This window comes from Schistocerca piceifrons, chromosome 3, assembly GCF_021461385.2.
Source record: "Schistocerca piceifrons isolate TAMUIC-IGC-003096 chromosome 3, iqSchPice1.1, whole genome shotgun sequence".
NCBI classification, from domain to species: Eukaryota; Metazoa; Arthropoda; class Insecta; order Orthoptera; family Acrididae; genus Schistocerca; species Schistocerca piceifrons.
Genome location: NC_060140.1, coordinates 83564254 through 83575484, shown reverse-complemented (window position 1 = coordinate 83575484; position 11231 = coordinate 83564254).

The following is an 11231-nucleotide window of genomic DNA, read 5'->3' as shown; positions in this document are numbered from 1 at the left end:
GGAGTATTTATGTAATTGTATTGTATTCTTTCATGTACTGAACACACTGACGAACTAATTGTATGGTAAACATACTGAAAGGCAAATAAATATTCTACTCTATTCAATTCTATTCAAAGTTGGGAAATATATCCTGCAGGGCAATATCTATACCTGTCCTTGTCTGTAAATGGATACCTCTCACACTGACTCTCATTCTCTGTTTCTCTCACTGATAGTACTACTGTCAAGTGTTTGAGCGGAAACAATATGCAGTTTTATATAGCCACAAGTTTTGTAGTTGTTTGTTATGTATAGCAATGGAGAAGTGGACAAATGAAGGAACTACGAATTTTAAAATTTTTGATAATGTTATTAATCTGTCCAGTGCTATTGGACATCGAAATTAATGGCTACAATGAATGCAATATGTTAAAAATTTTGCAAGCTGCTGTCAATGAGCTTGGAATCGCGCCTAATGAAGCAAATAAAAAATTCCAAAGTCTTTGAACCTATGATAAATGTGGGGTAAAATCAAAAAAGTTGCGTAGGAAGAGTGGAAGAGTGGGTAACTCTTCATGCACATGGTTTGCATTTGATGTCTGTCATAAGTTTCATAGTGTCTTGTGACATACCTAAAATAGGAATTACTAGTGTGAACAGTGATGTGTGTTGGTGAAAGTTTCATAGTGTCTTGTGACATACCTAAAATTGGAATTACTAGTGTAAACAGTGAGGTGCGTTGGTGAACAAGAATAAAAAAATGATAATAATAATAGTTGTTTTCTTATTTGAAACCTGTCTTAATTAAATCTTTCAGTCGTACTAAAGTGCTGCATACTTCTGGTACCATGAGGTTATTCATGAATAGTGAACTTTATTTCTGTATGAATCAACAGTAGTTGAAAACCGAAGGACGAGCGGTATTTGGGCTGTAATTGGTTTACACTCTCTTATACTTACATTGGTTTTAGCTGTTCTCAGACAAATTGCTTGTTCAAGATATTCGAAATAGTGTTCCAGAGTTCAGATAAAATTCTGGAACACTTATGTACCCAGCATAGCTCCCTAGTTTTCTGAAGAATTTTGATTACTACAAAAAGAATGCATCCATGAAGACAGATTGCTCTTGTTGTGTCTAACTTGATCTCTTGTACAATGTAATAGAGCCTCATTGATTTGCACCTGCTTACTTTTGTCCACCTTTTGGCAATAGTGTGGGCTGTTCCTAACACTTCTGGCCCAGTAATGTATTGCTGCAAATATTGCTAGGTAATATTGGCCATCAATGTTGCAGTATATTTGGCTACAATTCATATCACCACAAAGTTTACTTGACAACAGCCTCGAAGTATATTGGTGGTGAAATGTAGATTTTATAGCATATGTAAATGTACCTTAATTAAGGTACATACCCTTAGAACTCACGACATAGTCGGGAAAATTGGGCAAATTATTGTGGCAAGGGAGAATACAAAGGTCACTGATTATCCAAGAATCTGCCACAAACGTGAAAAAGTGAAAAATAATTAGCAGACAGTACGATCGAATCCACTTGCTTCCTGTCTGCAAATTGACACCTCTAACTGCACAGCCATTAGGGTACAGCCCTTACTGCTATATTTCATGTTAGTCTCCTGATAGTTTTTGCCACTGATGCATAGTTAACTGATACTTTGCTATAAGAAATCATACCAAGGTTGGAGTGTTTGTGATAAACCTTCAATGCGCAAAAAACAACATTAGTAATACGAACCTATGTATGGGTAAAACACACCACTTTTCGATTCGCCTCCCAGTTTGACTTTCTATTGGTCACTTGGTCAGATCTCAGACGTCATGGCAGGGATGTTGCTACACACTGTGTTAATGAGCCACATTTACCAATCATGGCCAGATAAACCACGGAAACATGTACTATTCGTCTGTTGACAATCCCTGTTGGCTTCGTCAGGTTGCAGGTTGGATGTCACCATCCGTGGAGGGTAAACGTGTGCTGTGGGATAGTGAACCATCAACACATAAGCCCATTTTTCATGGATGTTACACTGAACATACAAAAGTGTTGTAGCCTCCTACCAGACCATTTTCCACAAATACTAGGAGACGTTTCTCTACAGACTAGGAGAAATTTGTGGTAGCAACAGGATGGCTGTGTATCGCATAGTGCACGAAGAACTTCAGCATATCTTCATGAACTGTTTCCAAATCGTTGGATTGGATGCAGAGGACCTGTACCTAAGCTGGGCCATTCCATGAATTTGACACCTGTAGACTTGTTTCTTTGAGGAAAGCTGAAAGAGCTGTGTACAAGAACACACCAACTACGCCCAGTGATACCCAACGACATATTACTTCAGCCTGCTCAGACATCTCTACTGAAATGATAAGACATGTGCAGCAGTCGTTCCATACTAGACTGGAAGCGTGTATTGACGCTGCCGGTGCTCGTTCTGAACACAACTTGTGATGATCAGTTGTCTCGTTACTGCCGGAGTCCGCATAATTAGTGTATACACTTGCGTTGTTCTTTAGTGTGTGCGGCCTCAGGTATTGAACAAGTGTTGATGTGAAAACATCCCACCATATGATATTTTAGAAACGACTTGCACTAAAATCCTGCAACGAACACCACTGACATTCTAATTTGCCCTACTTTTAGTTTAATAATGTAAGTAGCCCTTGTTACATTTAAAAAAGTGTATGTTTGCATGAAAAATTCACTTTCCAAGTGTTATTACCATACGTTGATTGGCTAACAATATGAGCCTTTGACTACCAATTATTTTCTGAAAATGACACATCAATAGCATTTTCCATTTCTATAATACGTGAGATGCAATTTGTAGGTGATTCAGCGTGTATAGTATTATAAACTTATGAACTATACATATTAAGATATGTAGCCTATATCTTTTAAAACTTAAAATATCATGTAAAAATCTGAAGTAAATCCAAGAAGAACTTCCTAAGATTTTTGCTTAAAGCTTGTCCCCTTTGTAATACATATATAGGTATCATGTGTAGCACATATATGTCCAAACGTTTATTACAGTATAGTTTAGTTATTTGAAATAAGTAAGTTAAGAGCTTTTCAAATTTTTGGTAACAACGTTAAACAACTACTTATTTTTATATAGTAGTATTGATACTTGGTTTTTATATGGCATATACATTTAAAAATTTATAGTCTATGCCCATCTGAACGTTTATTAGAGCATACCAAATAAATCAGTTAGGTGGATTAGTACTAAGTAATTATGTTGAGTGCCCTTGGCGTATTTTTATTGCACAACCTTTTTTACGAGTTAATGAGATTAATTATACTATATAATACAACACAATTCATTTAATTAATTCATAAAAAGGTTGTGCAATAAAAACATGATAAGTGTGCTCTTTGTACCGATTTACTACTTGCATACATAAACTCATAAAAATGGCTGTGGAGAAATTGCTGAAAGGTATAAAAAGATTATTAAAGCATATAGCTAAAATTTTGTGGAATAAATTTTACAGATTCCATTTGTTGTAAAATCCAGCCATTGCTGTTTAAAATAATTTTTTATTTCTTCTTCTTTTTCTCTAATTCTTTTCCTTTTCCAAAATATTTTTGTGAACTTTTAAGATTGTGAATTATTGAAATATTCTAGTTTTATTTCTCATATACTTAAATTTTCTAATTCTTGTTCTTCTTTAGTGGATTCTAAATATAATATAATATAATATTTGGTTTAATTTCATTGGTGGGATATGGGTGAAGTGTGCTGTCGATTTATTCTTGTTCCACACACAAATGGAATAATAATATTTTTTTATTAATCCCAATTCTTTAAGATTTACATCTTTGGTATTGTAAAAAAATACTAATGGATTTAGAAAAATATTTTATAAAGCATGTTTGTTTTACAGAAATTACATTCTCTGTCACTTCAAAGATCTCTATGCAATTAATGGGCAAGCATTTAAAACTATGTGCAGATACAACAAATTGAATCAATCTTCCTTTTCTTCTTTATTATTTGTTGCAATTTTTGTTTGCATTCATGTTAATTTTTTCACGTTTCTGTTGCCCCAATGGACATATTGCAAGAGATTATTGTAAATAAGACAGCAACTGTTTTGTAGAGCATCTGTTAATTTTTGCCAAGTTTTAGGTAATGGAAGCAAAAAAATGGAGTTTTCTTGAAATACTTGCTGTTGTATGTTATTAGTTCTAAATAGTCTGTGAACCCACCAGTTCCTGTTCTTTTTTTTAAATCTAGGTTAGTATAATTATAAACTGTTGCTTGCAATCTTGTGTTTTCATTTTCTTTAGCTAACATGTAGGCAAAATTTTCTATCTGGGCAATGTTGATTTTATGTAGACTTTCACTCTAGAATTAGAATCTATTAGTGTTAAATAGTCTTTTTCAACAAAGTTATTGTTGTTAACTGCTACATTACATTCTTCTTTATAATCTCCTTGCATAGGAAAATTAAAATATTTTGCTATGTATTCACACATTTCTTCTTTATTAAAAATACCTGCAAAATCTTGTGTTGTGTCTAAATGTAATAAGCAATAGTGTTCCATTTTATGTTCTTGTACTAGGTCTACAACTTTGCTTCCCCTGTTTTTTTTCGAAGTTCGGGGCTTTAATGCGAAAAACATGCAAAAAAATATGATTCATTGTATTGCCCATCGCTGGCCACTACATTCTTCCATCTTTCATATAGCATACAAATCCCGTGGCGGAAGAACTGGGCGTCTTTTGTGGGGATCCATGAATCGATTCAATTTTGCACTTGTTCATTTGATCAGAGGTGCTGGTCAGCCAGACTGTATGCCACTGATCAAAAAAGGTGGTAGTCGGAGAGAGCAACGTATGGAGAATACGGTGGGAAGGATAGGACTTCTCATTTCAATGTTTCCATGTATATTTTGATGGGTTTTGCGACATGGGGTCGAGCACTGACCTGCTGCAAAATTACCTATACGTGTCTATCGCTGTATTGTGGCCGTTTGTGTTTCAGTGCTGGGCTCGAACGCATCAATTGCTTTCGATAATTATGTCCTGTTACTGTCTTCGTCTGTTTCAGTAACTACGAACACGTTCTGTCTTTTACCGCCATGGCGGTCTGCGACATCAAAATCATCATTCTTAAGGCATTTAAAACATTCTCTGCACGTTCTTCCACTAATAGTTCCCTCACCATTGGTCTTACCCAGCATTTTAAGAGCCACAGCCGCAGATTTCTTCATGTCAAAGCAGAAAATTAAAACTTACTGCAAATGGCGAGAAATAGGTACGTAATTTGACGTACTTAATCGAGAATAGCCTTATGATGCAATCACAAATCGACTGATATTTTATGGCATTATGTTTACAGATGCCTAAGCTTATTGTATTACACCTATGGCCAATCACCTGAACCCACTTGCCACTATTGACGTCTATTGCAAAATGGCGGAAGCAAAGTTGTAGACCTAATAAAATTCTGGTAACTCTCTTAACCCTCTAGTGCATAGTGATGCACATATGCATTAGTTTATTTCCTAGAGTATTTTCGTTAACCGCAGCTTTACTGAGTGCTGTGAACATGCTGGCACATTTATCAATCGTTCAGCAATTGTTTCCTGGCCAGAGAAAATATTTATTGCGAAGAAGCTGCCTGTTAGGTAGCGTTATCTTTGGTAGTGGCAGTGTAACTCGTTGTTTATGCTGTTCGCCGTTTTCGGCTTATTGTAGATGAAGCCACAGTCTAACATAGACTGTGACGAAGCGGTAATTTAAGGTAAGAGCCACAAAAATTACAGCCATAAACTATAATGGTTTTTAGGAATTATAGGTATTTATATATTTTTTTGCTGTTTCTATAAAAGCCATTAGCTGTAATATGAATGATTCATATACGAATCATCATGTGTAAAGGAACATAACACACACAATATTTGTTCACTTACATTTCTTGTATATATTTCTTTTTTCTGTTACTTATAACATAATGTTTGTTTTATATATGGACACTGTCGTCCACAGCTCATGGTCATGTGGTAGCGTTCTCGCTTTCCGCGCCCGGGTTCCCGGGTTCGATTCCCGGCGGGGTCAGGGATTTTCTCTGCCTTGTGATGACTGGGTCTTGTGTGCTCTCCTTAGGTTAGTCAGGTTTAAGTAGTTCTAAGTTCTAGGGGACTGATGACCATAGATGTTAAGTCCCATTGTGCTCAGAGCCATTTGAACCACTCTGAACACTGTCTCTTGTTCTTGATCACATGAGTCTGGCCTATAAATATAAATAATAAATTATAATTTATAATTTTATAAAACAGTTTCACTACTGATATGACTGCTGTCAAACATGCCACTCTTATAATGATTTCATCTTCCTTCTAGATGTCAGTTCACTACATAGATGAGAAAGGAATTAGGAGAAAATTGGATGATAAGGGCACCTCTTTCTTATTGAGTAGTGTCCCAAGTGACAGTGAGGATGATTTAGATTTAGACAGTGGAAGTGATACTGAGTAAATTGAAGGGAATAACACAAACAGCAGTGATATACAGCGCGGGGAATAACAGTTAACGTCATCTTTATTGGAAGCAGCTGGAGATGCTTTATCTGAAGAGCAGTCTTGTGTTGACAATATTCTTGGTGAAAATGACTTTGTGAACATGTTGCTTGATAGCTTATCAAGTGATGAACATAGAGAATCTGAAGTTCAAGAAGTGAGTGACCCAGCTGTCAGTGCACAGATTCACAAACAAGCATGCAGTCAGTCAACAGAAAGTTTGTGCGCCTATGAAGTGGATCCTCAACCTAGTTCCAGTAGTGAAAGACAGATAAAGTACAGCAGCCAAAATCAGCGAAACAAAATACTTCAAAGAAGAAAACTGGAAATGTGATTTGGAGGAAAACAACTCTAAATATCCCAGAACAGCAAAAGAAGTTCGTTGGTTGTAGGGGCATTCCTGAATTTTTACAAGCACTTGACACCTCATTTCAGATTTTCACGTACTTTTTTAGCAAGGAAGTAATGAAGAAAATTATTGATGAGAGTGTTCCTTACAGTATTTCGAAGGACCCAAGCAAAGCACTGGATATAACAGATGATGATCTACATAAGTTCCTTGGAATCTGTGTTTTACTCCTGTGTGCAAATACTCTAACATAAGACATTATTGGGACAAGACAGTTGGTGTGGATATGATAAAAAAAGCTTTGTCATTGAACATGTTTGAAAAAAATCGAGCGAATTTACATTTCAATGACAACTCAAAGCAAGTACTGAATAAAGAAGCTGGCGGATATGATAAGCTGTACAAATTGAGTCCAGTTCTTGATAAAGTTGGGAAGAAGTTTCTTTCTGTTCCTATGGAAGAATGTTTATCAATTGATGAGCAGATGTGCGCCACTAGTGCTAGATATCGCCTAAAGCAGTATATGCCCAGAAACCTCATAAATGGGGCTGTAAATTATCTGTTCTCTGTGGTGTGTCTGGATTTGCCTATAAATTCGAAATATACACTGGAGCTGAAAATGAGTTGAAAGACAGACTTCATCATGAACCAGACTTGGGAGCTAGTGGAAATACAGATGTCCGACTGTGCAGAGAGACTCCAAGAGGTGTGTTTCACAAAGTGTACTTCGACAATTACTACACCAGCCTTCCACTAGTTTCATACTTGACTGAGCAAGGTATTCGTAGTTTGGGCACTGTCAAAAGGAATAGAATCCCTCAGTGTAAACTTCCAAATGATGATTTGGTGCAAATAGAAGAAAGAGGGTTTTCGGTAGAGTACTGCACGACCTACATTAATGTCGAAGTCAGCAATTTGTTGTGGAAAGATAACAAGAGTGTGTGTTTATTGTCTACATTTGCTGGAACCCAACCAGAAGGAGCAACTGAAAGGTTTGATAGGAAAGAAAGGACAAAGAAAACAGTGAAACGCCCAGCAGTAATACGTGAATACAACTGTTATATGGGAGGTGTTGATTTGCTTGACAGCTTATTGGGACGTCATCACATTTCTATACGCTCCAGTAAATGGTATATCCGATTCATTGAATGAAATTTACCAATGTGAGTGGTGAGCTGGTCCATAAACGATTTTTTGGAAGTCCATAATGAAAATACAGTGCGTTACTCTTTTTATGCATTGCAAAAACTTAGAGATATTTTTTGGCAAATAGTTCAGGTACTTTTGAGAACAGCCCAGATGGGACTCCACTGTGATACTAGGTTCTGATTGACAGAGAGGAGAGAGAGAGAAGTGTGTGATACAATTTTTATAAATAATTCAGATCGTCAAGATACTTTTGATTACAACCCAGGAGGGATGACTATACTTTAATTGGCTCATTCTTTTTAATGGTACCTAAAATTCTAGGCTATTACTGGAGGAGGTGGGAGGCAGATGGTATATTATGCAATGTGTCTTCACACATTCTTCTGTAAATGTAATGGATTTGGTGTCACATCTGCATCATTTTAATATTACACTCTAATTGGTTGGAAAGAGGAGAGGGAGGGGTATAAAGTACACAATTAATCTGGATGTAAATTATGCCTCTTGACACCATTTTTACTCCAGAAATAATGAATACCTTTGACTTTCAAGGAGATAGTGAGTATCTAAATTACGTCACTTGACACCATTTTTACTCCAGAAATAATGAATATCTTTGACTTTCAAGGAAATAGTGAGTGCCTGTGACTTAAATGTTGAGCTTACATAACTTTTACTACATATCTGCCTCATCATTTAAATATTAAACTCTGAGTGGTTGTAAAGAGGAGGGGGATGGGGTAGAAAGCATATAATTGGTATATTTCCATCAACTTGGATTTTTAATATTGCACTACGATAGAGATAGGGTGAGGGAGGGAAGGGGGAGAGAGGTTGGGCACACATTATGATAGTTGTATTTTTTAAATTTCCCACCCGTTTTTTAAAAAGATTTCTCACCATTTTGTACACAGGAAAATTGGCCTGATTTGAATTTCCCACAAATTTCTGAATATTATACCAACCGCCATTTTGTATTTTTAAATTTCACACCAACAGCGACTGCAGCAGCATGACTGTGGTGCCACCTAGTGGCAGAAACTAAAACTAGTGTCAGGCCAAACATAGCACTACTACTACACTAGACAATTCTTCATAGAGAACTGAAAACACCGAAGAGTATCTCCTCACAAGGGGCTAAACTACTGACCAAATGGTCTTATTATATCGCTGTTGATGGAGAGGTCACCATGGAGTCCTTCCTGAGAGTACTGAACACTAGGAGAAGAAGGTCTCCAGAGGTAGCAGCAGGTGTGGTCCTTCTTGCATATATGTGCATGACCAACAGTGCCATGGCTATTTGCTATGCAGGGCATGATTGGACCCTTTCTTGGCGAAAGGGAGGGAAAATAACATGGTGTGATGATCCCCATCTTGTTTGAATACAGAGATATTGGCTTAGGTAAGGTCGAGGTTGACAGTGACAGCCATAGCTGGATTGTTAATCTGTGTTGGTGAGATACTGAACTGCAGAAGTGATTTGTTGTAACCTCCGAATTGTGATGGTAACGAACCTGTCAGCTCATAATCTTGATGTAATCACTGCTGCCTCGCCGTCACTGGGAAGTTTGTAACTACAAGTGGACAGCCTGGAAATAAAACCATTGTCTACTTGACATTCCTGGTGCTGTCCTTCGACCACAATAAAGCAATAACGTTGTCCACCAGTTTTACGTGTATATTATCTGGCTGGAGCAGTTGCACGACGAGGCTGACTATAAACACGTTGTTCATATCCAATGCTCTGTCATGCTCCGGGGGTGACATGAGGAGTGTCATGGACTAGACTGTCTCTGCATCAGCTGCGCTGCTGGTATCGTGGGAAATCGTCGTGGGTTTAAGGCGATTTACTGATACTCTGGTAGGCTTTCCATGTGGCTAAATGTTGAACATATTAGCTCCTCATCTGAGAACTTTGTGAGGAACGAAGTAAGATGTGCGCAACACAGTTCAGACTACAGCATGACAAAATCACAGCTTTGTGTACAAAAAATTTTAGTACACTGTGTGCCCGTGGGTGTGGTATTCTAAATCGTGCAATGTGTTGTTTCACTATACTGACAAGAGCAAGGAGCTCCTTAGTCTCTGGGGATTCTGGCGATGAAACGAAGTCTGCTAGCAGAATGAGTGTGTCGTTTCCACCATGATGTCCAACAAGAGTATGGCTTCCAACGATTGGGTGATACAATCAATGGTGGAGAAAACGTATTGTAAGCCTTTTGTCTGTGAGTATGGGCCAACCAGCTCAAGATGAACTTGCTGGAAATGGCCTTTAGGTGATTCATATCTATTGAGTGACAGCTCTGTGTATTGTCCAACTTGCAACGTTGGCAATCTATGCAGGTTTGCGTCTGCAGAGTACAGTCACGTTTCACATTTGGCCAAACGAAAAGCTTGATTACTAATTTAGTCATCATGCATACTCCTAGGTGTGGCAACTGGTGCAAACTGTGAAAAATAAATTTACACATATTGAGTGGGAGTAGTGGCCATGGTGTATACTCCTAGGTGCAAACTGTGAAAAATAGATTTACACACACTGAATGGGACTGGTGGACAGAGGCAGTTTACTGACATCACAGACTTGTACAGCAGAACCTGGAATGGTGCACTGTTCAAGCTACAAACCTGTTGTGGTATCTAATAAGAGGTTGTACATTTGTGCATCATGTTATTGCGGCTTGTTGAGCTCACCATAATTGACATCAACTGAAAGTGCATGTACTCATGTCAGGTAGTTGGGCACGACATTGTCCACTCCTTTTCGGTGTTAGACATCGATCATACATTGTGCGATGCGATCAAGGTGTTGGAAATGGTGTGGTGATCAGTCTTTTGCAGGTTTACACATAGAATCCGACAATGGATGAGGGTTGATATAAATGGTAAGTGATCTGGCCTCAATCTCATTCTTGAAATACTGCACTGATTTGTATATCACAAGCATTTCTCTATCATAACCTGATTATTTACGCTGCAAGACTGTTAACGTGTGGGAGAAGAAATGCAATGGTTCTTGTTCACCTGTTACTATGTGCTGACTCACTGCTCTGATCGCAGTGTTGTTTGAGTTATAAGTGATTGTCGATGGAATTGTGAACAATGGTTGAGATAATGTTTTAGCATGCGATAAACTGAGTTTAATTTCGTTGAATGATTGTTGCATTTCAGGAGTCGAAGTGGGGTCATGCTTGCTGCATG